The 9,808-nt window shown below is 41.4% G+C and overlaps 1 long non-coding RNA gene and 1 pseudogene across 1 annotated transcript; one reads left to right on the top strand and one right to left on the bottom strand.

Annotated features, from left to right (window-relative positions):
* Nucleotides 1-1,928: 1,928 nt before the first annotated feature.
* On the bottom strand, nucleotides 1,929-2,534 carry LOC113018718 (uncharacterized). Its single transcript, XR_003271847.1, has 2 exons — nucleotides 2,436-2,534; nucleotides 1,929-2,017 (listed from the first exon to the last, which is right to left on the bottom strand). It is a non-coding gene; the product is annotated as an uncharacterized LOC113018718 (long non-coding RNA).
* Nucleotides 2,535-7,301: 4,767 nt separating this feature from the next.
* On the top strand, nucleotides 7,302-9,313 carry LOC113013096 (calpain-5-like; annotated as a pseudogene).
* The last annotated feature ends 495 nt before the right edge of the window (nucleotides 9,314-9,808 follow it).

Here is a 9,808-nt window from a genome sequence, read left to right as displayed (position 1 = left end):
CTTCCTCATTGTCTCACGCTTCCCAATGGCATTGTCGCCCTCTAGTACTAGTATTGCCTGGGTAGGGCCATCCAAACGCCTCACAAGAAGGGATAAAGGAAGGAAGGACAAAAAGAAAAATTTAGTAAAGTTACATTAGAAAGCGATGGTGGTGTAGGACATAGATTAATTAATGGTTAAAGTAATCTAGAAGGTCTAATAAGATCAAGACAAGACATTATTTTAAAAAAGGTTATGAATTAAGAATGTTAAAGGTGATCACAGTAGATAAACCTTAACTCATTAAAGACTTAAATCTATCCATATGCTCTCAGTGTTTGCTGCTTTCTGTCAGAGCCAAAAAGTGCAGAAAATGTCTCAGCTCAAGTTTTGAATCATCTCATTTTGGTCACGACTCTTTTGCTAGCTAACATCACCAGCAGTAGCTGACTGTATCTGTCTTAATTGTGGCTTTTGTGGTAGTGCAGTTATTTAGGTCATGCAGTACAGTGCATTTGAGTCATGATAGAGTAGGTGAGGTAAACTTGGTTGTGGATAAAATAGCAAATTTCTTGCTAATTAAATATTCCCCAAAATAGCTGTTTATCATCAAACTTGAATCCATCAATTAAATACACTTATCTTATCATTATCAGGCTCCAGACCCTTTTTATCCAGATTACACCTTGTCAACAACTGTGCCCATGAGCATAAAGGTATACCGGGGTGAGAATTAATACATGTTGTAACATTAAATTAAATTTAAAAAATTTTTTTTTCATAGGTGATGTATGGATCTACTCTATTTATCAGCCCAACTATGACAAAAACACAACAAACGTGGACCCCTACTGCAACAAGACCCTTTACCTGTTTGCCTTCTGGATAAACACTTTGGTTAATATCTCAGTTGGGTTTTTTTTCCTGGGCGTCTTCTTGTTCCTCCTCGGCTTCTGCCTGTATAGGGGTGCCAATCCTCCCGCCGACGTGTAATGACTTTTGGAAATGATAAGGGGACTGGACGCACTCAATGAATATGCTGCCAAGGCAAATATGTTGGAAATGGGTTCCAAAAAATGGCAGGATAAGTGTGTGATGTGTCCGTGCATCTTGTGTTGAAAGATGAGCATTTTCTATACCTCTGCAGCAGCTACTGTTTACAGGAATTTAATTATGCAATCAAGAAGATCACTGATGTTTAAGAATTTGTACAAGAGCTGATTCCAATAGCAAAAATATGTTTTACTTTCTTATTTGTTTCCATATTTGTCCCAGGAAAACACACAGGTCTACATTATAAATGTGAGCAAGGTTTTTCTCACAAGTATTTCAGCTTATCATTAAACTCTTTTAGTGACATTACGGATAAATCTCAGCCACTGACATCGTTTACTGGCATCTTATTTGCCAATAAAAACCCAGCATCGGTCAGTGTCAGTAATTAGCTGATATATCTGTGAATCTGTAGATGTGCTGTTACATGCTGAGCCACAAATTGGCATTATTGAGTGTACATGATGAAATTAAAAAGTCACTTTGGTTATGGTATCATTTATGAAATAAATAAATAAGAAATAAATCATGTGTAATGCGGTTTTTCATAATTATAATTCTGTAAAGTGTAGGTTTGTTTTCTGTGGAAACCAACACTTTTTTGTATTTCACTGTTCAAAATGTAATCACATCATTAAACTCTGTCAGAGGTTTATCGCTGCAAGGATGGATCATGAATCGTGAGATTTGTAATAAAAGTCATGCTGTATTTTGTCATGTTAGGAATAAAAATGAAAGAGAGGAAAGCTTTTATGCGCCGGCTGTGTAGCAACAGGAAATAGTTTCATCTGAAAAGAAGAAATTCTGCACCTATGTAGAATATATATATACTGGAAGTGCTGGGTATACAAGTCTGGCCTAAGTCTTCCGTCAGAAAGACTGCAGCAGTCCAGGAGTTTAGTTCACCGTCTTTAATGAAGCTTCACAGAAGATATGCACTTATAATTGTGGCAGGTGCAGTATCGGTGACTATAAGCATGGTTGTCTGGAAACAGAAACAGGTAACACTATAGTTAGCAGGCTCAAAGACAACCAAACAACAATCAGAACACATCATCTACTCAGACACAGCAATATTTTACAATGTCCACAAGGGGTCGCCGTAAGACCAGAAGTTGGCTAAATAGCACATATCTTCCCAGTTGCTAGTACTAAGGCAAGCATGTGGCAAGCTAACAACAGCTAAACTAAACAATAAACAACAGAAAAATCCTTTAACCGCGGGATATAATCATTGGGGGAGATTCTGGCCACTGGTATTAACTTAGTGCTAGTTAATTAAATAATTAAATAAACCTACTAACGTGGTAGCAGTGTACTGAGGCATAACTTTAGCTTAAACATACACAAACAACTATAACTATTATCATACCAGTTAACCTGTCAAAGGCAATAACACTTACAGTCTCATTAACGCACACGGAATCACACAAACTGCGATACAACTGCCATGCTCTGCTGCTGCTTTTCGTCCCTCACTCTCCCTCTGCGTGATGCGCACATGATCACTGGTACGCTCATTTGGGTGCGCTTGGTTCTTGCCTCTAGACATCCTGAGGCCGAGTCAGCAGGGAATTTGCACAACCTACATGCTAAATGATAGTCTGTGCAAGAAAGCATTAGACCGAAGCGCACAATGGATAATACGGTTATTTTCAGTGTATCTGATCTTTAAAATTTGTAATTGGATACTGTCCCAGTACTGAAGCTTACTTTTTTTTAAATATCTGTTTCTGTGAAAGACGACAATGGTTAAGGATTAAAGTGTACACCTCTATAACCAACTCTGTTCAATTATTAGTTGTTAATAATCTCTGGCTTGGCTTGCTTCCACAGCGTGTCTCTTTCCTGTCTTTCTTCCCTAACCCCAACCGAAAGATGGGAAACCACTGAATAAGAATCGGTGTTACAAAAAAGACACAGTGGAGACTCATGATTTCATCCAGGAAACACCAAGAACCTTAGAGGCTTGCAAAGTGTATGGCTGGGAAGGCCAGTTTTAGTCATGTATTTATGAGTGGGGGCTCAGTGCAGATAAGAAAACTAATATTTAGGTTTTCAGAAAATAAAAACAGTTGAACAACAGAGAAATCTGTGATAGACTTGAAATCCTCTACAAGGATCCTCCATTCCCCAGTACAGACCAGTCCCTCTTTTACAAGAGACAGCCTCCACCAGGTCTGTCCTGGCAGAGGCCGAGGGTGAGTTAGACGTGGAGTGTAAAATGGGTTAATTAAAGTGGGTTAATTAAAGCACTTTTTATTAAAGGACAGGCGTCATGTCAGCTGGTGAAACCTTAGCCCTCAGGGAGGAAGTTGATGATGGACTGCTATATTGGTGGGATTGTGGGTGTGTGTGTACAATTGAACATAGAAAAAGCACAAGCCAACGTAAACAGACAGCTGTACCCATCACAACAGTGGGCTAAGGATAGGTTTTTATAGCGTCCACAGAGAGCTAAGGGTGTAGTAATACACTTGAATTAAACCAGTGAAATGTTAAGTTGAATCAAGGTTGAAAGGATTGTTGTTTAGTGTGGATATTGGTAAATGGCCTGTATTTATATAGCGCTTTACTAGTCCCTAAGGACCCCAAAGCGCTTCACACTACATTCAGTCATTCACCCATTCACACACACATTCACACACTGGTGATGGCAGCTACATTGTAGCCACAGCCACCCTGGGGCGCACTGACAGAGGCGAGGCTGCCGGACACTGGCGCCACCGGGCCCTCTGACCACCACCAGTAGGCAACGGGTGAAGTGTCTTGCCCAAGGACACAACGACCGAGACTGTCCAAGTCGGGGCTCGAACCAGCAACCTTCCGATTACAAGGCGAACACCCAACTCTTGAGCCACGATCGCCCCATATTAATGGTATTGCGTTCCTAATGCACTACTCAGGTATTTTAAGCGCGTATCAACACAGATGATAGGGTGTCACCTGTCGCTTCACCCTGCTGGCACACACACACACACACACACACACACACACACCCTAACTTCCCATTTGCTATCAAAACTATCCAGTTTATAATCTCTATGATCTCACCAGAAGCTTGTTACAAACACGATAGCATCATAAAAAAGGTTTATTTCTTGTCTAGAAAAACAGAAATAGGAAAAAACTGATTTCCAAAAGCACAAGGAAAGTATTTCTGGGGAGACAATAACCCGATGGACCAGTTGCAGGAACCCAAAACATGGTAGGTGTGTTTTATCGTGATTCATATAATACTGATGACGGATTTTTAGGCTAATAGTTAGGCTAACACACTTACCTCTCATGTTTTCTTTCCTCACAAAAGCGATCGATCCTCCACTTCTCTCAAGTGTCTCCCAGCACAATTTTGGCATATTTTGGTTCCTGCAACTGGTACATTGGTTATTGTCTCCCCAGAAACACTTCCCTTGTGCTTTTGGAAATCTGTTTTTTCCTATTTCTGTTTTGTTGTTTCCTATTTCAGTTGTCGTTTTTCCTATTTCCATTGTGTTTTGTGTGCTTTTGCAGCATTTGTTTTTTGCTGGTGTTTTCTTTTCTGTTTGGCCACTCAGGGCCACGGTAAATGGTAAATGGCCTGTATTTATATAGCGCTTTACTAGTCCCTAAGGACCCCAAAGCGCTTCACACTACATTCAGTCATTCACCCATTCACACACACATTCACACCAGAGATGGGCAGTAACACGTTACTTGTAACGCGTTACTGTAATCCGATTACTTTTTTCAAGTAACGAGTACAGTAAGGGATTACTATTGCAAAAACGGTAATTAGATTACCATTACTTTCCCGTAGGAACGCTGCATTACTGCGTTACTAAAACCGTGATTTTTTTGCGAGAATGTCTCATGACAGTGACGTAAGCGAGTGTGACGACAACAGCTGTGTGCAGATCAACAATGGATAATGGAGAGAGTATGAGCGTGCAGCGTTTAAAGCGTGGAAGTACTGACCTTACTTTGAGTTTGATTCCATAAAAAGTGACAAAAACATTAGCGTCCATCATGCGTGGGAAGAAAACTTCTTTTTACAGCGAAAAAAAACCCTAAACTTCTGAGCAAGCACCGAGTGCGCTACGACGTAATGGGAAACTCAGAGAAACTCGCGGATTCTTCCACTGATCGCTGCGGCACACCTGCACCAGGGTAAACCTCCGCCTGCCCCACTCCTGCTTTACAGGTGAAAATAGAGCAACAGGACCTCTAGTCTTTGACTTTATTTATTTTCTGCTGTGTTTTACTGGCATCTATTTGAAAGACTGAGTGTAAACACAAAAAATATTTTATTTTATGTGCTGGAATGTGCAGAAAATAGGTTTAAATGTTAAACTAATTTATTCAAGTCAGAGAATGTTGCATATAATTAAATTTTTGCTTGATGCATAAAGTTAAAAGATTAAAACTAAAATTAAAAAAGAGACTTTTCCATTTGATTACATTTTGTATGATGGATTATGCAGAAAAAGTAGAATTGGGCTGAAAGATCTATCGCTTTATCACCTATTCAGGTTGTAAATCGTGTTTTTAAAAAGTAACTAAGTAACTAAGTAATTAATTACTTTTGAAAATAAGTAACCAGTAAAGTAACGGGATTACTTTTTTGGGGAAGTAATCAGTAATTAGTTACTGATTACTTTTTTCAAGTAACTTGACCAACACTGATTCACACACTGTCGATGGCAAGCTACATTGTAGCCACAGGTGCCCTGGGACGCACTGACAGAGGCGAGGCTGCCGGACACAGGCGCCACCGGGCTACGCAGGGGCACGGTAGGGGCAATCACTTTGTGGCAGACCAATGTCATTGTTGCAGACGATCACTTTTTGGCGCAACACCTGGCGCTAGGGGGCAAAACAATCACATGAGGCTGCTGTTTGACTGAGGAAGAATAAAGCAGTCGTGGTAAGCCAATCACACGACCACTTCAAGATCACAAAGCATCAATGTGATATATACTAGTTTTTAAATTGTGTTGATAGGCCACGTAAAACCAGAGTTGAAAAACAATATATACACGGTATTTTTTCCTGAATACTTTCATCATGTTTAATGTCTAAGGACAGCATTAGCAAGCACTCTCTGCTTATGACCTTGTGTCAGGCCTGCAGGTATCAGGCTGTGATGTTCTCCTTTATAGTGGACAGAAAATATTTTTTGGAGTGGCACAAATAATTTGTGTGGCATCTTATTTAATAGAGAACACCTGACTGTTATGTAAATAGCTTGAAATGGCTATTTAAAAAAGGTGAAAAGTAAATGGCTGCAAATAACTTTGTTGTTTGCAAAACTTGTGCATAGGATTTTAAAATTTACAATTTATATTTACATTCAAAGTTATGAAATTGTCAGGGCTCTGTGTGCGGGCAGGTGGAGATGTGGATCCAAATGCAGGACTCGGAAACAGAATGCACCTCAAAAAACCTCAGCTTTATTGCTGGACACACTGACATAAGACATAATCTTTCAAAATAAAACAGGAAACAATAAACAAAGACGCAGACTAAGAAACATGGACTTTACACGGGCAGAATTAGACTTAAACCAGAATAAGCTGGAACATACTAAACATCATCATCATCATCATCATAGCCTGACAATAGATCAAGAAAATAACCAAAAATACAAAATCAAACCAAAACATGAGAACTCAAAATGCTGGGTCAGAACTGACCCAGAACCGTGACAGAAATATGATTCATTAAACACGTTCGTGGTTGTTACAGTAAAAGAATATAACTTTTTCTACTCAAAGTTTGGTTTTGTTTCAACTGTGCACCCCTTTGACTGTGTTTGTGGTGATTGTGCCTTTTTTAATGTGATTGTGTGGCATAAACTTTGATTGCTGTGAGGTGTAAAGTCCATCCAGTTTTTGGTGAGTGAAACCTTTGTATTTTGTTTTAGCAAGTATCTCAGTCTGTGTGAGGCACGCATATTATCACTAAATCCTATGTTAAAACATGTAGTCTCAATGCGATTGTGACCTGTGTAGAAATAAAAAAAAAAAACAGACAAAGATTTACATAATAAAAGGACGTATCATACATTATACATGCAAATTAAGAAAAATGTGCAAGAGTAATCAGAATCAGAGAAATCAGGGGATGCAGGTTTTTTGCTAGTGTGTTCCATTTATAAGCAGCAAAGTCCAAATGCTGGTTTTGGTATTCGATGGGACTGTTGTTAATTTTATGCAGGCTGCTGAACCTACATCTTGACTGCCACAACCACTACTTATGGCAGTCCTAATATGTAATGTTCGTGAATCAATCACTCAATCCCTCTCTCAACTTTTAGACTTAACGGCTGCTACGAGGCCTTGGAGGGAGGGAACACTGCAGAGGCCCTGATCGACTTCACTGGTGGAGTTTCAGAGCCGCTCAGTCTGGATCGTGAGGCTCTAAGACTTCACAGTGACCAGAGGAGGGCGCTCTGCCAGACTTTAACCAAGGTCCATGAATACAAATCCCTCATCACTTGCTCCATATGGGTAGGGCTTCTGAGTCTTGAACATTTTAAAAACTGTTAAACAGATTGGTTAAAAAGATTTTACACGTTTCTCAGCCTGCAGAGGGGGAGACCGTGGAGTCAGTGCTGGAGTGTGGGCTCGTGCGAGGACACGCCTACGGGATCACGGCAGTGAGGAAGGTGAGGTTGGGGGAGAAGGTACTGAAGAGAGGCGGGACATCCAGACTCTTTATGGTCCGCATGAGGAACCCGTGGGGGACCACAGATTGGACCGGTGCCTGGAGTCAGAGGTGAGAGGTGACTTTGAAGTCTTTGCACTGGCTTCTGCCACATGTCAGACTGCTGAGAGCATCTTGTAGGAGCTCTGGGGGGAAAAGTCTTTGCTGACTTTAACAGTGTCGCTGTGGTTTGCAGCATTTTATAATGCCACTGCTGATATTCTGGAGAGATTCTGACGTTTTACAATAGTTTGGGATTTGTTTTACTGGGGTGGAGGGACATCTGCTGTTCACATCATGGAAGTCTGAGAACTGGATCACTAAAGGTTTCTAGAAGCTGAAACACTGCTTTTATTTTTATGTCCTTTCCAAGTGTTCTGCTTTCTGTCCTTGTGTGCCCCCTGCAGGTCAGAGCAGTGGCAGCAACTGAGTCGTGCAGAGAGGGACAAGATGGGGCTCGTTGTTCGTGATGTCGGGGAGTTTTGGTACTTCTGATTTTTATTATTTGAAGAACAAAAAGTCATGTGGGTTAGCTGGTTTCTGCCTCACATTTTATTCTTTTCCTTTTCCCTCAGGATGGATTTCGAGGACTTCTGTCAACACTTTACAGACGTGGTGGTGTGCAGACTGGTGGAGAGGACTCTCTGCTGTGGCCGAGATCTAGCTGGAGAGAAGTGAGCTGCTACGGGGAGTGGGTTCTACCTCCCCCCACCCATGGAGCACCTCCACCCACTGTGCTCCAGAGTAACTCTACACTGACTCTGAGTAAGAGCAGCAACGGGCCTGGAGGGACCAAGCAGAGTGGGAACAGAAAGGAGGATCGACTCGGTGAGAGTCAACAGGAAGGAAGGAAAAGAGGAAGAAGCAAGCCTGATGTGAACAAAGTGACAGCAGAAAAGGGTGGTGGGAAGGTGAATGGAGTATGGAAGGTGGAGTTGGATAAGAGGAGCCGGCGTGGTGGATGTATCAATCACAGGGACACCTTCCTGCACAATCCACAGGTAAATATACGATTGAAACCAGGGTTTGCATCAGCACATGAATGCTAAAAATGACTTTTCATTCTTATCAGTTCATGTTTGAGGTGCGAGCCAAAGAGGAGGAGGTGCTGATCTGTCTGCAGCAGGAGGACAGGAGGATGTGGAGGAAAAATGGAAAAGGAGAAAACCTGCCTATTGGCTTTGAGGTGTTGAAGGTGAGCCGGGCCACTGAGCAACCTCACGTTTTTTGAGTCATAAAAAAAATATTTCAGTCCTTCCTCATCATCTGCAGGTGGAGGTGAACCGCTGCAGTCGGGTGCAGTGCGTGGTGGAGCAGGCGGCCAGCTCCATCTACATGGATTCCCGGAGTGTGACACTGAGGGGAACTCTGACTCTGGGACGTTATGTTGTGCTGCCCACCACCTTCCTGCTTCGCCTCTTCTCCCACTCTCGTATCAGACTCAGGTGAAATGCTGGTCAGGAAAGAAGGGTTAGAAATAGCTTTGAACGTTCTGATATTTGTAGATACTGAAAAGGTACGGAGGACCAAAGCTGCCCAAAGATTTCAAAACAAAAACATTTTTTTACAATTTTATTTTTATATTTTCCACAATTTATGTTTCCAGTGTTTTGAATTCTGCATTTAATTTTTCATTTATCAACGTACTTACTTATTTTTCTGTATTTCATTTTACTTTGCAAAGCTATGTAAAGCGCGTGTTCTCGTCAATATTAACAGGTCTGCAGTTTGTTGCAATCCACTTGGCAATTGTGTCAGTCAATATACGTCAATATATATGTCAGTCTACGTCGGACTTAGACTTGCTGAGTCCCCGATGCTCCGTGGGTGGTTTGTCGCAAGCTGGGTGACGCGTTAGCCAAAGTCCTAGCAGCATCCCCAACTAACGTATGCCTCACGTCAATGTGATATTTTAAGCTGGAAGTGCTTTGGTGAAAAGAAAATAAATTCTTCCACAATGTGCATAATACTTTATGTTGGTCGACTGTTCCGTCTTGTTATTTTTTTAATACTCAGATTTCCCATTGAGAGGGCCAGTGTGGTTAATTGGTTCAGGTGCCCGTCACTACCAGATCTATCTCTGCCTATT

Source organism: Astatotilapia calliptera, chromosome 3, assembly GCF_900246225.1.
Source record: "Astatotilapia calliptera chromosome 3, fAstCal1.2, whole genome shotgun sequence".
Classification (NCBI taxonomy): Eukaryota; Metazoa; Chordata; class Actinopteri; order Cichliformes; family Cichlidae; genus Astatotilapia; species Astatotilapia calliptera.
This window is presented reverse-complemented; position numbering and strand designations above follow the sequence as displayed.